Source organism: Sciurus vulgaris (genome assembly GCF_902686455.1).
Source record: "Sciurus vulgaris genome assembly, chromosome: 12".
Lineage (NCBI taxonomy): Eukaryota > Metazoa > Chordata > Mammalia > Rodentia > Sciuridae > Sciurus > Sciurus vulgaris.
Genome location: NC_136473.1, coordinates 112,864,962 through 112,882,152, shown reverse-complemented (window position 1 = coordinate 112,882,152; position 17,191 = coordinate 112,864,962). Strand labels below are relative to the sequence as shown.

Below are 17,191 nucleotides of genomic sequence, written 5' to 3'. Positions count from 1 at the left end.
TTTTCTAAGACTAGGGGTGTAGAGCTCGGTGATAGATAGCTTGCCTAGCATGCTCAAGGCCCTGGTTCCATCCCCAGAACTATGAAAGTGGTCTAGTCTTCTTTGACCTAGACTCGTGTGCTGTAGATCCACATTGGCCCAAGGGTTACAGAGAAATAAAAATTAGATTGGATTTAACATTGACCTTTTGGTTTTTCTGCACACTATATGATGATATTTGTGTTATTTATTTGAATCTCTCACCTCTGGCCACACCAAGTTTTGTTTTTGTGACTTTTCATTCCAACAGGGTTTGCTATTATTCTTCCATATATACTATGAAAAAATGCTGACATATCCCAAATTTTTTAAAAAAAATTTTGTTCTTTTTAGCTATACATGACAGTAGAGTGTATTTTGACATATCATACATACATGGAGTATAACTTCCCATTCTTGTGGTCATACATTTACTGATTGTGTGCTCACATGTGAACATAGGAAGGTTCTGACTCATTCCACTGTCTTTCCTATTCCCATCTCCCCTCCCTTCCCTTTATTCCCCTTTGTCTGATCTAGTGAATTTCTATTCTTCTCTTCCCGCTCCATTTATTGACTGTTGATTTTACTTCTTGTTGAGGAATCTGGTTCCTAAGCTGACATGATGGAGATTTGGGCCTGTATTTTCTTCTAGTAGGTGCAGGTCTCATCTAATGCCCAGGTCCTTGATCCACTTTGAGTTGTGTTGTGCAGGGTGAGAGATAGGGGTTTCATTTAATTTTACTGCATATGGATTTCCAGTTTTCCCAGCACCATTTGTTGAGGAGGCTGTCTTTTCTCTGGTGTATGTTGATGGCGCCTTTGTCTAGCATGAGATATCTGGATTTATGTGGGTTTATCTGTCTGACATATCCCAGATTTTAAACACTGTGGAATTGAAGATTTCTCACTGAAGCACAGAAGACCCTGCTAGGACCCTCTTACCTCTGGTCTGACTACTGTTTACACCACCACCCTTCAGCTGCCTGAGGGCTTTGGCCCCCCGTGTCCCAGGAATGCAGCTTGGAGTACTCCGGGCAGCTCTGAGCAGGGAACTGACAGCGTTGGTTCACAAGCATCCATCTCTCCCAGGCGGGGTAGCTCTGCGCCTGCTCTGCGCTGGCATCGTCACAGACTCCAGGCTTGCACTTGTCCACAGTGACCACTGGCTTCAGGCCTTGGTGGCTTTCCCTCCCTGAGGCACATCCCCATTCTCATGCTAGTATTTTCTAGAGTCACCTCTAAAACTATTTGCACACAAATGTTTGTCTGGAGGGCTGTTTGAGGGAAATCCAACAGAAGATACAGGACCTAAATGTGGTGAGCTGTTATGGAATCCCAGGTGTTTTTAGGGGTATGTATTATCAGAAGTGGAAGAAGTGGAAGGGGCTTAGCTGGGTGCTGTGGTCCATGCCTATAATCCCAGCAGTTTGGGAGGCTGAAGCAGGAGGATGCAAGTTCAAAGACAGCCTCAGCGCCTTAGTGAGGCCCTGTCCCAAAATAAAAAAATAAAAAGGACTGGGGATGTGGCTCAGTGGGTAAATGTCCCTGAGTTCAGTCAGGGACAAAAAGAAAAAAAAAAGTTAAGTAGAGAAAACTTTAAAGATCATTTCTTTTAATTAAACCATGTTTTCAAAGTCTTTTGTAAACTGAACTTTGTAAGTAGATGCTAATATCTAGTAGACTTTTATTAGTAATGTGAGTGGAAACATTTTGTCTTCATCTGTTAATTTGAAAATGTGTGGGTACAGGACTGCTGTAAGTAGGTTGCTTTGTTAGGCTCTAGGATGGATACAAAAATGACTAAATTGACCTTTTGTCCTGAGACGTTCACAGACTAGCATTGGTTAAAAAAAAAATCTGCGTTAAAAAAAAAAAAATCTGCAAGGAGGAATACTCAGAGGTGCAAAGAAGTGGTTGTAGGTGTTCCCAGGAGGAGAGCGTCCTGTGCAGTGAAGGAGAGTTAGGAAGGAGGCAGCATGAACGTTGCAGCCTGTGTGGGTTGTGGTGGGAGGCTGGGGTGGCAGGGGAGCACCCGGAAGCCCAGGCAACCTCCCCCATGAGGTTGGAGGGCCCAGGCAGACATGGAAGTCACCCTGCAAAGGTCGAATGCCAGACCCGGGAGTCTGTCTTGGGGCCACACACACAAGGAGTGTGTTGGTGATTTGCTAGGTCTCGAAGGCCATCAGAGCTTCCCCCACCCCTGAGTGCTGGGGGCAGCACCCAGGGGGTCTCAGCAGGCTAGGCACATGCTCTTCCCCTGAGCTGCAGTCCTAGCCCCGGAGCTGACTTTGAAAGGAGACGATGCAGTGTCTGGTGGATTAGAAGAGGGAAACTGTGTAGACACCAGTCAGAAGTTTTGAAAATAAATGGAGGTATGGTAGCACACACCTGTAATCCCAGGCTGAGGCAGGAGGATAGAAAGTTCAAGGTCAACCTCAGCAATTTAGAGACCCTGTCTCCAAAAAAAAAAAAAAAAAAAAACAATAAAAAGGGCTGAGTATGGCTCAGTGGCAAAGCATTAGCAGATTCATTAGCAGATTTACTGGGGGAAAAAAAAGAATTTAAAAAGTGTTGAAAATTGTAGCGGAAAAGCCTGGTGAGTCCCTGTGACAATTCTTTACGGTCTCCCAAGTAATTTAAAGAATTTCACCATGTGTGATGGCACATGTCTTTAATGCTAGCCACCCGGGAAATTGAGGTAGGGGATCACAATTTCAGGGCGAGTCTCAGCAAGGCCCAAGCAATTTAGGAAGACCTTATCTAAAAAAAAAAAAAAGTTAAAAAAAGACCTTAAAATGTATCACAGGCCTTAAAAACACGCATACGCTTTGCTGACATAGAAAACAATCAGACAGATGAGTCAAGAAACATACTTAAGGGGTGGTGTCACATTCCTCCCTAATGAAGAAGGCAGGCTACCTAAATGTTGGAAAAGAGGCTAGTTAAGTAGATCGTAGTAGATTTACATAATGGTTGCTGCTCAGTATTGGGACTGATACAAGTGAAGGCTGGTAGCATGGATAGTCCACCTCCCAGGGCTGGGGTTGCGACTCAGTGGTGGAGCGCCCATCTAGCACAGGTGGACCCGGGGTTCAATCCTCAGCACCACATAAAAATAAAATAAAGGTATTGTGTTCATCTACAACTAAAAACATTATGAAAGAAAGTTGACCTCACATCCTGTGGCCTTGGTTCATGGATGAGTGTGGTTTATTAGCCAGTATGTGTTAGGACAGCCTCTGCTTCTTGTGCAGTCTCTTAATTGTGGAGGACTGGGGAATGAAACTTTGGCTAAAAATGCCCCTTCTAACTCAGAGTGCAGATCCCTATTGCTATGGTTTTAACAGGATTTCAGTAGGTTCCAAAGGTGGGGAACTAGGTCCCTAGTGTGGTGGTGGTGGTAGTGAGCCCCTTTAAGAGGTGGGGCCTCCAACCTGGGTTCTGCCCCTGGAGGGATCAGTGCTGGTCTCCTGGAGTGAGTATAGCAAGAGCACCCCCCCCCACCCCGCAAAAAAGCTAGGCCACTCCTTCCTTGTCCCTTCCCCCCGCAGCTGGCTCCCTTTCTGCTTCTTCACCGCTATGCAGGCACTGTTAGTTTATATTTTAAAGCTACAAGATAAACAAAGAATTGGCAAAAGGACTCGAACAGCCATTTCTCTAAGGACAATACACCAGTGGCCAATAAGAATTTGAAAAGAAGGCTGGAGTGTTGGCACATGCCTGTAATCCTAGTGGCTCAGGAGGCTAAGGAAGGAGGATTGCAAGTTAAAGGCCAGCCTCAGCAACTTAGTGAGACCCTGTCTCAAAATAAAAAATAAAAAGGGCTGGGGATGTGGCTCAGTGGTCAAGTGCCCCTGGGTTAAATCCCTGGCACAAAAAAAAGGAAAAAGAAAAAGAAGAAAAAGTGTGAAAAGACACTCGGCATCTCCAGACAGTGGTGAAAGGCAAGTCAGCGAGACCTGGCCCCAGACCCGCCAGGATGGCTGCTATTAAAAGCGAACAGAAGACAGCAGGTGTTGGTGAGGACGGAGCAGTTTCACCTGTGTACCGCTGCTGGGTCCCGAAATGGTGCAGCTGCTCAGAGGTTCCTCAAAAACTTGAGACAGAGCTCCACGCGACCCGGCAGTGCCCTCTGGCATGTCTGGATGATTGGAAGAGGGTCTGAAGGAGGCCTGAGTCCACCCGACCCACAGCAGCCAGGTCGCGAGAGCACCGAGTCCACTGGCATGTGGGTGGGCAAGGTTCTGCAGGTGGTTTCCCAACAGTGGGGAACACAGAGCAGCTTCTACCATCCACTTAGCAGCGGGTGAGGTGCGAGGAAACAAGATCCATACCAGCCTGGACAGGCGGCAAGAAGCTGTCTCACAACAGTGCTTGGAAAATGTTGTCTTTCTACCACAATAGAAGTTTTTTGAGAATATGTGTGAGGGTTTACTTCTGGCCTCTCAAAAATCTCTTTTTAAAGAAGCATATGTATTATGCATAGAAAAACATCTGAAATTTTGATATTAACATAATTTTGGGGGCATATTCTAGATCCTACATAGGGTAGCAGATCTTTATTAGACTATTAAATAATGAGTCAACTATGCCAATGATGAAAAGGAGTTGTAATAAGGGTTGTGGTTAGTACAAATCTGTGCTCTTAAAGTCCATTAAAAATAAGAGAAGTGCTGGGGCCAGTGACCCACACCTGTAATCCCAGCAACCTGGGAGGCTGAGGCAGGAGGATGGTAATTTGAAGCCAACCTCAGCAACTTAGCAAGGCCCTAGGTAACTTGGCTAGACCCTTTTCTCAAAATAAGAAATAAATAATAATTTTAAAAAAAGGTCTGGGGATGTGGCTCAGTGGTAGAGCACCCACACACCTGGGTTCAATCCCTACTACCAATAAGAAAAAAAAGAAACAGAAAAAGAGAGAAACTCCTTTTATATTCTAACTTTAATGATATCCATTCATTCATTTATGCATTCTTACATTAAATATTAAATTCCTATTCGTGCCTGTAAGACAAAAGTCATTTCTACTCCTATTCAGATTATAATTCAGAGGGAAAGAAAGATATTCATACAAGCAATGGTCACAAATGTAATGCTAGGGAAAGTACTAGGGAATATGTAGCAGAGACATTTAATAAGTACCAGAACAATCTCAATTTTTTAAAACAGCCTTGAAGCTGGGCATGGCTGCATGTACCGTAATCCCAGCCACTGCGCAAACCAAGGCAGGGAGATCAGAAGTTTGAGGCCTGCCTAGGCAACTGAACAAAACCCCCGCTCCAAAATCAAATGACAACAGCAATGAGAGGGAATGCCAGGTGGGTGGATATCCACGGAAGGGTTAATAGCACACCTTCACGGTGATTCTAGATCTAGGTTTTTATTTTTTTGGAAACGGGAATTGAACCCAGGGACACTTAAATCACTGAGTCACATCTCCAACACATTTTATTTTTTACTTTGAGACAGGGTCTCGTTAAATTGCTTAGGTCCTTGTAAGTTGCTGAGGCTGGCCTTGAACTTGTATTCTTTTGCTTCACCTCCTGAGTCATTGGAATTACAGGTGTGCACCACCACACCCGGCTCCACTGAGTTTTTATTACAGCCTTTTTCACTCTTAAAGCTCTTGAATCAAGGGCGATTTCTTTTTCCTTTTTGGTACTGGGATTAAACCACTGAACTATATCTCCAGCCCTTTTTCATCTTGAAACGGAGTCTTGCTAAGCTGCTGAGGCTGGCCTCACACTTGTGATAACTCCTGCCTCAGCCTCCTGAGTAACTGGGATCATAAGCGTACACCACCATACCCAGCTATAAGGTAGGAGTTTTAAAAGCACAGTGAGACGTGTACATCAAACATTGATGGAAAAGCATGTGTAACATTTAAGAGTTGAGATTTTAGGGTGCAATGTTTAAATCACAGTTGACACTAATTTATTTCAGTAAATTGACTGCTGAGCTAAGTATATCTTTGGCTTCCTGTCAAGTATAAGAATGTAGACAAAAGTGACAGATAAGCTACAATGTCATCGTAGATAAATCGGGAGCTAGAGATCTGAAAGGGATGAAGAAATTGAAGGGGATACAATTTGAATAACCTTTCAGTGTCTTGCAGCCAGCGGTGTCAGTCAGACCTTGAGAGGAGTGCCCACGTGTGGGTCTGGGTCTCCCTCCACTAGCCTTAAAGAAACTGTGGCCACTGCCTAAGACCAGGAGAGGAGTGTGAGCGTGCCAGACTGGCTCTCAGGGAAAAGATTCTGTGGCGTGGTGACTTTGGTAAGCACGCATCCGCTCTTGAATATTTTCCTGGGTGTCTCATGTGCTAATGCACATTGGTTCTCCCAGAAACCAAGGCGGGAACTGGGCTTAGAATGTAGGTTTTCCCAGACACTTATTCCCACTGTCTTTTCCTTCCCAGGACCACTGTTCCACCACCTCCTGTTCCAAGGAGCACGTTTTAGGAAATGTTGCTCTGTGGAGTAAAGAAGGGCTCTTTCTGCCCTTGCTCGCCTGCTGCAGCAATGACCATATTGAAGGTACGCTGCTCAGGGCATGGAGTGTTCTGAGCCAGCTCTAAATTATTTAAAGCATGAGTTTTTCAAATACTGAACTAACCTTACTTTTTAAAAATAAAACTTGGTTGTGAAATATTGTCCTCTTTACGTTTTGTAGGCTTCAGTTAAAATGTGTTTAATACTATTCACAATGACCAAGGTTATTGTGATGAATGATGACTGGAAAGAGAAAATGGGAAGCATATACTCAATGGAGTACTATTTCACCATGAAAAAGGAATGGAATCCTGTCATTTGCAATAATGTGGGTGGTTCTGGATCATAATGTTAAAGGAAAAAGTCACACCAGGCATGGTAGCCCACACCTGTGATCCCAGCCACGGGAAGACTGAGACAGAAGATTGCAAGTTCCTTTGGGTTCGGTTCCCAGAAGGAGGAGGAGGGGAGGAGATGTTGAGGGTGAATGGTGGTTAACAGGATGGGGTGGAGGGGAAGGGCCTCTAAGTGAATTCTGTTTGGTTTTATTTTTTTGGAAAGTTTTCAGTTTTGGATTTCATTTTGGCAAGAGGAGGCAGACTCTGTTCAACGTAGGGAACAAAACCCCAAAGCCTCTCCAGCAATAAGTGGTACACTTAGTCAGGCACGAATGGAATATACACAGCCATGCCAGCTTGAGATCAAGCTTCAGATTCAGACCAAGTGGTGACACAGACATTTAACCCGGGAGCAAGAGAGGCTCCCTGCATGTCCTCGGCCGACTGGGCATTAGGTACGGGGGGAGGAGACGCAAGAGTGCCAGGAAGAACTGGGCACAGTGGCACACCTGTAATCCCTGCTACGCAGGAGACTGAGGCAGGAGGGTCCCGGGTTTGAGAACACTCTAATCATCTCAGTGAGGTCTGTATCAAAATAAAGAATAATGATAATAAAAAGGTCTGGGGATGTAGCTCAGTGGTAGAGCACCCTGAGTTCAATCTCCAATACCAAAAACAGAAAGAGTCCTAGAAAGCCCCAAGAGTCAGGATTTCCCCAATCCACACACATATCCATCCACGGAGGTGGGAGCTCGCTGGCTCAAAACGTCAGAGCTCAACCTCTGCCCAAATCACTGGGCAACCACCAAGCTGTGTAGTCAGTCACAGAGGCGATACCCAGGGAGCAGGCTAAACAGACACAACAAACACAAGCAAAAATCAAACAGTGCTATCAGGAGGCTGAGGCAGGAGGATCAAAAGTTTGAGGCCAGTCTGGGAAACTTGGTGAGATTCTCAGGAGAACTTAGTCCGAAAACAAGAAGGACTAGGGATATAGTTCAGTCGTGAAGTGCCACTGAGTTCAGTCCCCAGTAATGAAACCAATTAGCCGACCAATAACAGCAGCACAGTAGAAATACCAGTAGCAGCACAACAGGGACACGGATTCTACAGTTTAAATCTAGAGATCTTATTACAAACAAACAAACAAACAAACAGTAGTCAAAAAGGTAAAATAATATTCAGAGTTGCTACAATAGATTATCTAAAATATTTAGGCTTTCTTTTTTTTGTCAAAAAGTACTATACATACAAAAAACATGGAAGTGCAATCCATAAAGAGGGAAAAAAGCAGTTACTAAAAGACTCATTGACCCAGATTCGAGCTTTCACAAGCAAACACTTCAAAGCAGCTATTATAAATATGTCCAAGTAATTAGTTTTGTTTGGGGGGGTTCTTGGTGCTGAAGATTGAACACAGGGCCTCATGCCTGCTACCACTGAGCACTCTCCCAACCCTCAAATACTTCTTAAAATGCTAATTTACAACCCAGGATAAACATAAAGGAACCACAGTCAAATTTTTGAGAGCCCAGACAAGAGAAAAATCTGGAAGGCAGCAAGAGAAAGATGATTCATCATATTTAGGGAATGCAATATGATTTATAGGTGAACTCTCACTAGAAACAATGGAGACTGTGCATCCCAGTCACTTGGGAGGCCGAGGTAGGAGGACGAATTTGAAGGCCAGACTGGGGGACTTAGCGAGACCCTATCTCAAAACAAAAATAAAAAAGAGTTGGGGAGGGGCTCAGTGGTAGAGCACCCTGGGTTCAATCCGCAGCACCACAGAACAAGGAGGAGGAGGAGGGACAAGGGAGGACAGAAAGACAGTGGGATGTCACATTCAAAAAGTTGAAAACAAAACAAAACAACCCCTGGACCAAGAATTCTATAACTTTTTATTTGTTTGTTTATTTGTTCATTCATTCATTCCCGGTTTTAGTGCTGGGGATCAAAAAGGCCTCATGCATACTAGGCAAGTGCTCTACCACTGAGCTACAAACCCAGCCTCCACAAAACATTAAAAAAAAAAAGAAACTGAAATAAAAACATCACCAAATCAATAAAAACACGTTGCCACTGTACCGCTAGCAGGTCTCCCACAGCTTGTCCAACGATATAAAAAACGAGATCCTATTATAGACTGTTCACAGAGATGTGTTCTGGACTCACGGGCAGATAGGTTAGAATTAACAGATGGACAATGACATGCCATGGGTGTCCATCGTAAGGGAGCCGCGTGGAGTGGCTCCGTTAATACCGGACAAAACAGGCTTCGGGGCTGGCGCCCCAACACACGCCTGTGAGCCCAGGGATGCAGGAGGCTGAGGCGGGGGAGCACAAGTCCCAGGCCAGCCTGGGCAACGTAGCGCGACCCTGTTTCAGAGTTAAAAGTGAGAGGACTAGGTGGAGATGGAGATTTCATGGTTTCACTTCTCAGCAGTGCCGGCTAGAAAGTGCCTCCAAGACCCTCGCCTAGGGGGAGCGTGACTGGCCAAGAGCCCAGCTCACGTTCTTGAGCTCAGCTGTGGCACTGCTCCCTGCCAGGGCTCCCAGAGCCCATCAGCAACGCCCCGGGGGCAGGAACGAGGGGCAGGCTGGTTCCTGGAAGACAGGTGGGTGGCTCTCATGACCAACACCTTTTTTTTTTTTTTTTTTTTTTTTTGTTCTGGGGATTGAACCCACTGACTCTCTACCACTGACCTACATCCCCAGCCCTTTTTATTTAACTATTTTTTGTTTAGAGACAGGGCCTGGCTGAGATGCTGGGCTGGCCTGGAGCTTGCCACACCCCCACCTCAACCGAGTCGCTGGGATCATGGTGTGTGCCACTGGCCCAGCGTGGCTGTCAGGGCTTTGGCTTGAGGACTCCCAGCAGCTTTGTTCAGCTTTCTTAGTCTGCACAGTCACTGGAGGGCTTCTACCCTACTTGCTCACTTAAGTCAGGCTTGTGTTGTGGTCCACTGGCTTCCCCAGGCTTCCCCAGGCTTCCCTGGCTCCCTTGCCGTTTCCTCTCATAGACATTTCCTCTAATCTTTGTATATTGCCAGGCATGGTGGCACAAGCCTGTAATCCCAGTGGCTCAGGAGACTGAGGCAGGAGGATTTCGAGTTCAAAGCCAGCCTCAGCAATTTAGCAAGGCCCTAAGCAACTCAGTGAGACTCTGTCTCTAAATAAAATATTAAAAAGGTCTGGATATGTGGCCCAGTGGTTAAGTGCCTCTGGGTTCAACCCTTGGTGCAAAAAAAAAAAAAAAAAAACTTTGTATTTCTAATTCCTTCTTGGCATCTGTTTCTAGGAGGACCAGACTTAATATAGGGTACCAGGAGTGGTCCAAGACAGTAGCTGGCAAGGTGGGGGTGTACTAACTTGCCTCCTGCCTGGCAGATGAAGAGGAGGCTGTCTCGGGTTGGAAGTGGAGCATGGCACAGGGTGGCAGGCTGCTGGAGGGATGCTGATGAAGAGGAGCTGTGGCAGGTGCCATCTTTCAGGCCTTTCAAAACGATGGGGAGAAGCATTTACAGAGAGTGAAGTTGGCTGGTTGCCGCTAAACTGTGGAGATACTTTACAGAAGGTTACTGCAAGGCTGAGGGCTGTTAACAGGCGGTTAGCACCCAGGTGTGAGATTTGGGGACCTCTATGGGAGCTTCAAAAAGCGTTTGAACAGTAGGCTGAAGACCTGGCTGCTGGTCTAAAGCAGAGTCCGTTTGTCCTGTGTTGTTTGCCTCGTCCAGCCCCAAGGGAATCAGGTGAACACCAGGGTGTTGGTGATGGAAACCTGCATCCTGAAATATGGGTGGGATATCTGGATGGACGCCTTCGGCAACATTGGCCCTGGCTCCCCCTGGGGCTGCAGAGGTGGCCCATCTCCCCTAATAAGGGCTACAACTTCTGCTGTGCTGGTAGAGGTGCCCTCCTCTGAAGCTACCCTCAGCTCCACCTCCTCTCCTGGCTACCAGGCTGATAGCTGGGGCTGTGCCCAGCCTGATAAGGGAGAAAAAGAGACTGCATTGCAAGATAGATGTAGCAAGAGTCAGAAGAGTGTTCTTGGGATTGGCATCTAAGGTACTCAGCAAAGGTGCCAGAATGGAAGACTGGCTAAGGAAGAAGTCACCAGAGCACATTCTCAGGACAGAAGCTTTAACATCTACCAAAAAGTTCAGAGAATGGCGACACTTGTTGCTAGGCTTTCAGGAGTCTGAAAAAATAATGGCCAAGTGGGCCTCAGGTGCACATGCCTGCAATGCCCAGCCTGAGGCAGGAGGATGCCAAGTTCAAGGCCAGACTTGACATCTTAGTGAGGCGCTCTGAAAATAAAAAGTAAAGCGGACTGTGTGACGTGGCTCAGTAGCCAAGGACCCCTGGGTCAGTCCCCAGTACCAACAAAAGGAGAAGGAGAAGGAGAAAACCGCACTGGCTAGCGGTGGAAACACCAGCTTGCCCCTGAGGAATGCCACAGGAAAATGTCCAATGGGAGGTTAGAGGGAGGCACTCTGGAGAACCACGTTCCTTTGCAAGGCCTAGAGGACATAGCTCACCAAGGCCACTGTGAATGAGTAGGTGACAGAGGTATCAGCAACCCTAAGGAATCTGGTGGTGGTTCTCCTCAGCAGCCAAAGCCAAGGCTGGGGAAGGAAGGGTGCTGGGCTTTGGATGTCCCTGGGAATGGTGGGCCCACAGTAGCAAAGCATGTGCTTTAAAGACTGGAAGGAGCCAGCTGTGGTGGTACACACTTGTAATCCCTGCGGCTCAGGAGGCTGAGGCAGGAGGATGGCAAGTTCAAAGCCAGCCTCAGCAACTTAGTGAGGTCCTGAGCAACTTGGTAAGACCCTGTCTCAAAATAAAACATAGAAAAAGGGCTGGGGATGTGGCTCAGTGGTCAAGAGCCGCTGGATTCAATCTCTGGTACCAAAAATAAATAAGTTATCTAAACAAAATGAAATAAAAGTAAATGAATAAAGACTGAAAGGGAGGAATGAGGCCTGCTTTTTTTTTTTAATTTATTTTTGTGGGATCATTAAAAAAGGTAATTTGTTCATATTTTAAAAGTTGAATAGGAGAAAAAGGAAATCTGTAGAGAAAATTAAGAATAATCTCATTTGAGGCATTTTGCTTTAGTTTTATTTGTGTATTCTAAGAGGAATGTGAGGTTTGACCAGGGATGACTTAGCTATTCACTGCGAATTCAGACACTGAGAGTCTTTATCCCCTTGTCTCCCCACCACAGTGCAAGGACATGCTGAATCTGTCCTTTTTCTTTTTTATATTTTTTTTATTCAAGCAAATTATTTTTCGTAGTTGTAGATGGACAGAGTGCCTTTATTTTATCTGTTATGTGGTGCCAAGGGTCGAACCCAGTGCCTTGCAAGTGCTAGGCAAGTGCTCTGCCACTGAGCTACAGTCCCAGTCCCGACTCTGTCCTCCTTGGGTTCTGTTTCCCGACCCCCAGTGGTCAGGGCGAGGGCGTGTTGCCCAAGTGAACCTGGAGCTCGAGCAGCCGCTGAGCCAGGCACCTTTGGGCTGTGACAGCCCAGCACTGACAAGGCCTCACCTCTTCTTAAAGACCACCCTTTAACCTCCCTTCTACCGATGCTGTGTGAACTGACTTTTGAGCACACTTTAAAAGGGCCTGAGACCCATCCCTTGAGCTCCTATGAGACATGAATATCAACTGTCACAGTGGCAATGCAGCCTCTGCGACTCAGCGAGACCCTGTCTCAAAATAGAAGAGGGCTGGGTGGGCTCGGTGGTTAAGTGGCCCTGGGTTCAATCCCAGGACCAAGGAGGACTGGGGGGAGAAAAAGACAGACATGTCTGTAGACATGGATACACATACACATGGACATATACACACACTGAAGTTCCTCCTGCTGTCTTCTCACTTCTCCAGCTCTGACGATTTGACCAACTGAAGATCTACAAACTGGCAGCAAGGAGGTATCTGGTGAGCAGACGAGCCCTTCTGCCCTCCTGCAAGGAGAGCCTGTGCACCAACCAGCGCCGCAGCCCTGGCCTTCCTGGCCCACCTTAGCCAGGGCCCTGCCACAGCCCTGGTCTTCCAGGCCCACCTTAGTCAGGTGTGCAGCGTGTGCTTTCCTGGAGGCCTGTTGCTCTTGCTCGTGGCTCAGTGTGTCTGACTGTAAACATTTCTGAAACGTGAGCTTCTACACTGGAAACGCAGGCCTCCTTGCCACAGAACAGCTGAGATTTCATTACAGGCAGAACTGACTGGGGAGACCTGACCTTGAGGCTCCAGATAAGCCAGAAGAGATGGTGCTTGTCTGCAGTCTTAACTACTTGGAGGCTGAAGTGGGAAGACTGAGTCCAGGAGTTCAAGACCAGCCTGGGCAAATAATGAGACGCCCATCTCTAGAAAGGAAGAGGCAAGGAGGGAAGGAAGGAAGGACAGACCTCCCAAATAACTTCTCAGCAGCATCCCATCAGTGGTGAGCAAAAGCCAGTCTCCTGGCTCTGCTAGCCTCACTTGGTCTCCAGCACTGGTAGCCACCTCAATGGCCATCGCACAGCCAAGCCTGCCGCACTGGCCACCGGTATCTGGACAGACCACCACACTGAAGGTAACGCTCTCCAGCGGGAGGGGTGCCTCCATCTGTGCCATCTCGCCTTCCTCTGTTGGCAGCCACCAGGCAGGGTCCAGGCCGGGCAGAGGCGCCATGGGCAGGACCCTGGAGGAGAGGCCCCTTTGCCAGGGTTGCTCTGCCCTCGCGCTCCCCTGCAGTCTCCACCCAGCTTTTCATCTGAGGCAGTGTCTCCCTGTCTCATCCCCAACCCAGCTTGTGTCCCAACCAGAATGCATTCTTACGGCGATGGAATATCAGCCCCAGGGAGGGAAGAAGCACAGTGGATAACTTGCCCTGTGACCCCGGAGCTACTTGGGGAAGTTGAAGGAAATCATACAGACAAGTGAGATAGCAGTGATTCAGGCTGCGGACAGGAGAGCCAAGGGCCTGTCTGGCAGGGGTCTGATAAGACCCACCACAGGATGATGCAGGTAGCTGAGGGTCCAGTGAGCAAGACAGGGCACTGGCGGCTGGCAGGCAGGACAACCAACTCTTGACTTTCTTTCTGCCTGTTTTCATAGAATCACATTAGAAAGTGTGTCCTGGTTTGAAAAGGGGAGAAAAAAAAATCAGAAAATCTCTATAAAATGATAAATTCTGGGGCTGGGGATATAGCTCAGTGGCAGGGCACTTGCCTAACACATATGCAAACAAACCAAACCAAACGTATCCTCCCATGCCTGTACTCCTAGCAGAAGAACCACAGGTCAAGGCGACCCTGTCTCAAAATAAAAAAGGCCTGGGAGGTGTGGCTCAGTGAAGCACACCTGGGTTCACCTCCAGTACGCCCTCTAAGCCCAAAGTGCCCTATAATCCTCTGTATTGACTTTGCTTATTATTGTTTTTGTTTTTTAGTGGTGGGGTCAAGCCCAGGGCCTCACACATCTGGGTAGAGTAGGTACCAATACCTCTGAGCCACCTCCCAGCCCTCGCAGGTTCCTTGGTACTAGGGACTGAACCCAGGGACACTCTACACCAAGCTGCATCTCTGGCCCTTTTTATTTTTTATTTTGAAACAGGGTCTTGCTCAGTTGCTAAGGCTGGCTTTAAATTTGTGGTCCTCCTGCCTCAACCTCTTAAGTCACTGGAATCATAGGTGACCTAAGGGCCCTTGATGGCTGTCATCTTTTTTGAGGGAGTACGTGTGTTGAATTCAATAGCTTGACTTTGCACAATGGCTTTTTAGGTCACAGAGTTCTCTGACGTGGCTTTTTCAAGCCTCAGCATCTTCTCTGTGCTTTTGCCCACTTCTCTTCCCAATTCCTAAATAGCTCTTTCCCTCCTACCTCCTGGTTGACAGCCATTTTGTAAAACAGTTTTATTGAGATATAATTAATATGCCATACAATTCAAGAATTTAAGTCATGCAATTCAATGGTTTTTACTATATTCAAGGTTGTGTGACCTTCACAATAATCATTTTTAGAACATTTCCTGAGTCGGGTGTGGTGGCACATGCCTGTAATCCCAGTTGCTTAGGAGGCTGAGGCAGGAGGATCACAGGTTTGAAGCCAGCCTCAGCAATTTAGCAAGGCTGTAAGCAACCTAGCAAGATCCTCTCTCTCTCAAAAAAAAAAAAAAAAAGAAAAAGAAAAAGAAAAAATTAATTGATTAATTAAAAATTTAAAAAGAGCTTGGGATGTGGCTCAGTGGTTAAGTGCCCTTGGGTTCAATTCCTGGTACCAAAAAAAAAAAAAAAAAAAATCTGGATCCATTAACAGTCACTCCCCATTTGCCCCTAGCCTCTTTCCCCAAATGTTGGCAGCCATTGATTTACTTCTGACTCTGACTCTACAGATTTGCCTATCCTGGGCTTTTTTTTCCCTTCACACTGGCTGAAATCCAGGGCCTGGTATATCCTAGGCCAAGGTTCCACAGCGCAGAGCTACATCCCCAGCCTTTAATTTATTATTTTTGAGACAGGGTCTTGCTAAGTTGAACCTGGATGGATCCTCCTGCTGAAGCAGATCGGATTTGCCCCCCCCTCCCCCCAATTTGGAACAGAATCCCCCTGCTGAGAAAAGCTGCTGAAGGGCTGTGCCCCCGCCCTCCCGCCACAGTGCCAAGAAAGTGAGCAGAGATAGCCATGGCCTGTGCTAACACAGGCCAAGTGTGTCTGCATATGCATAGCACCGTCTTCTGTGTCTAGAAGTTTAAATGCTTAGGTGGCCCCAGTGGGGAGAAGCACACTAGATTCTCCCAGTTTGCTCAAACTGTGTAAAGTTTGTTTTTCCTTTGCCCATCTCTTTCCTATTTCTTACATGGGCAGGTGGCTGAATCCAGTCATCCAGGATCCAAGCAGGGTGACTGGGCCAGGCTATGGCCACACTACCTCAGCCTCCTGGGTAGCTGGGATCTTAGGCATGTGCCACCACACCCAGCTTCTCTGTTTTTCTGCAGTACTAGGGATTGAATCCAGGGGTGCTCTTCCGCTGAACTACATCCCCAAATCCTTTCAGTTTTGTTAGTTGTAGATACACAATACCTTTATTCATTTACTTTTATGTGGTGCTGAGGGTCAAACCCAGTGCCTCATGTGTGCCAGGCGGGCGCTCACCACTGCTTTTCATTACCAAGTGCCTCATTATCAAGGCTTTTCATTCTTTAATTTTGAGACAGTGTCTGTCTAAGTTGCCCAGGCTGGCCTCCAATTTGCAATCCTTCCTAGTCTCCCTAGTTGCTGGGATTACAGGCAGATGCCACCCTGACCTGCTCTCTCTTTTTAAGTGATACATAAAAGCATAGAAGTTGTATGTGTGAGATCCACCTGATGTTCGAAACATGTATGCACTGCAAAATATTTAAATCAGGTTAAACATATTTATTTTCTCAAACATTTATTATTTATTTATGGTTGGACATTACCTTTTAAAAAATATACAGATGTGTTTATGGGAGGCAGGGGGTCTCCATATGTTCCCCAGGCTGATCTTTAACTCCTGGACTCAAGGAACCCTCATGCTAGTACCTGAGACTACAGCAAGCTCCACCTCACCCTCCTGAACATTTCCTTTCTTTCTTTCTTTTTTTTTTTTTTTTTTTTTTTTTTTTAAATGCCTTTTAGGTCTTCTTACTCTGGAACTCTAATCCCTCCGTGGTGGATTTATGTGCTAATGGAGAGCTAGAACAAACAGCCTGGGAAGGGACATGCCCCTTGACAGCTGCTACCCCTACGGTCACTATTTTCCCAACCATCCTACCAGCCAGGTATCATTGAACAGTTGAAGAAAAGGAGGTTCATGGAAATTAACTTATCAAAGGCTACAAAGTTAGTAACAAAGCAAGGACGTGAACTTTGGCTTCGCCGCTAGAGCTTGTCCGTCTTTGCACTCCTTTGCACTCCTTCGGTGGTTCACAAACTTCGCTGGGCCGGGCTGGAACGCTTTGCCCCACCCCCAGGTGTCCCAACTCACCACTTCCGGGGAGGAGCCCAAGCGCTGGCGTTTCCAGCGCAGCCGCTCTTGCTGCTGGTCTGACACGGCACGACAATGTGCTGCCTACTAGCATCCGAGAACCGGGCTGCTGTAGGTCACAGAGCTGGGTGTTGAAATAGCTCGAGCATCATCCTATGGCCATCTTTCAGCGAGTGCTCATGGCCTGTCAGAGCAACAGCTGATGGATTGAAGGTAGAAAGAAGCCAGAGAGGCCGTACAGAGAACTCAGGGCGAAGTCTGATAGCATCTGTTCTGGTTGGGGAAGAGAAAAGCAAATAGAGAACTCGTCACCTGCTGGGGCATCTCTGCGGGTGCAGCCTGTA

At 46.9% G+C, this 17,191-nt stretch overlaps 1 long non-coding RNA gene across 3 annotated transcripts in view; it reads left to right on the top strand.

The window, feature by feature from the left end:
* LOC306642299 overlaps positions 1–16,851 on the top strand; it is a 30,512-nt gene extending 13,661 nt beyond the window's left edge. Inside the window, exons 2-4 of one of the 3 annotated variants that reach the window (XR_013758476.1) lie at positions 6,440–6,557; positions 12,744–12,797; positions 16,499–16,851. This is a non-coding gene — a long non-coding RNA (uncharacterized lncRNA). Of the gene's footprint in view, positions 1–6,439; positions 6,558–12,743; positions 13,300–16,498 lie in introns of all 3 variants that reach the window. The other 2 variants (XR_013758477.1, XR_013758478.1) reach the window with 2 other exon arrangements.
* Positions 16,852–17,191: the final 340 nt, after the last annotated feature.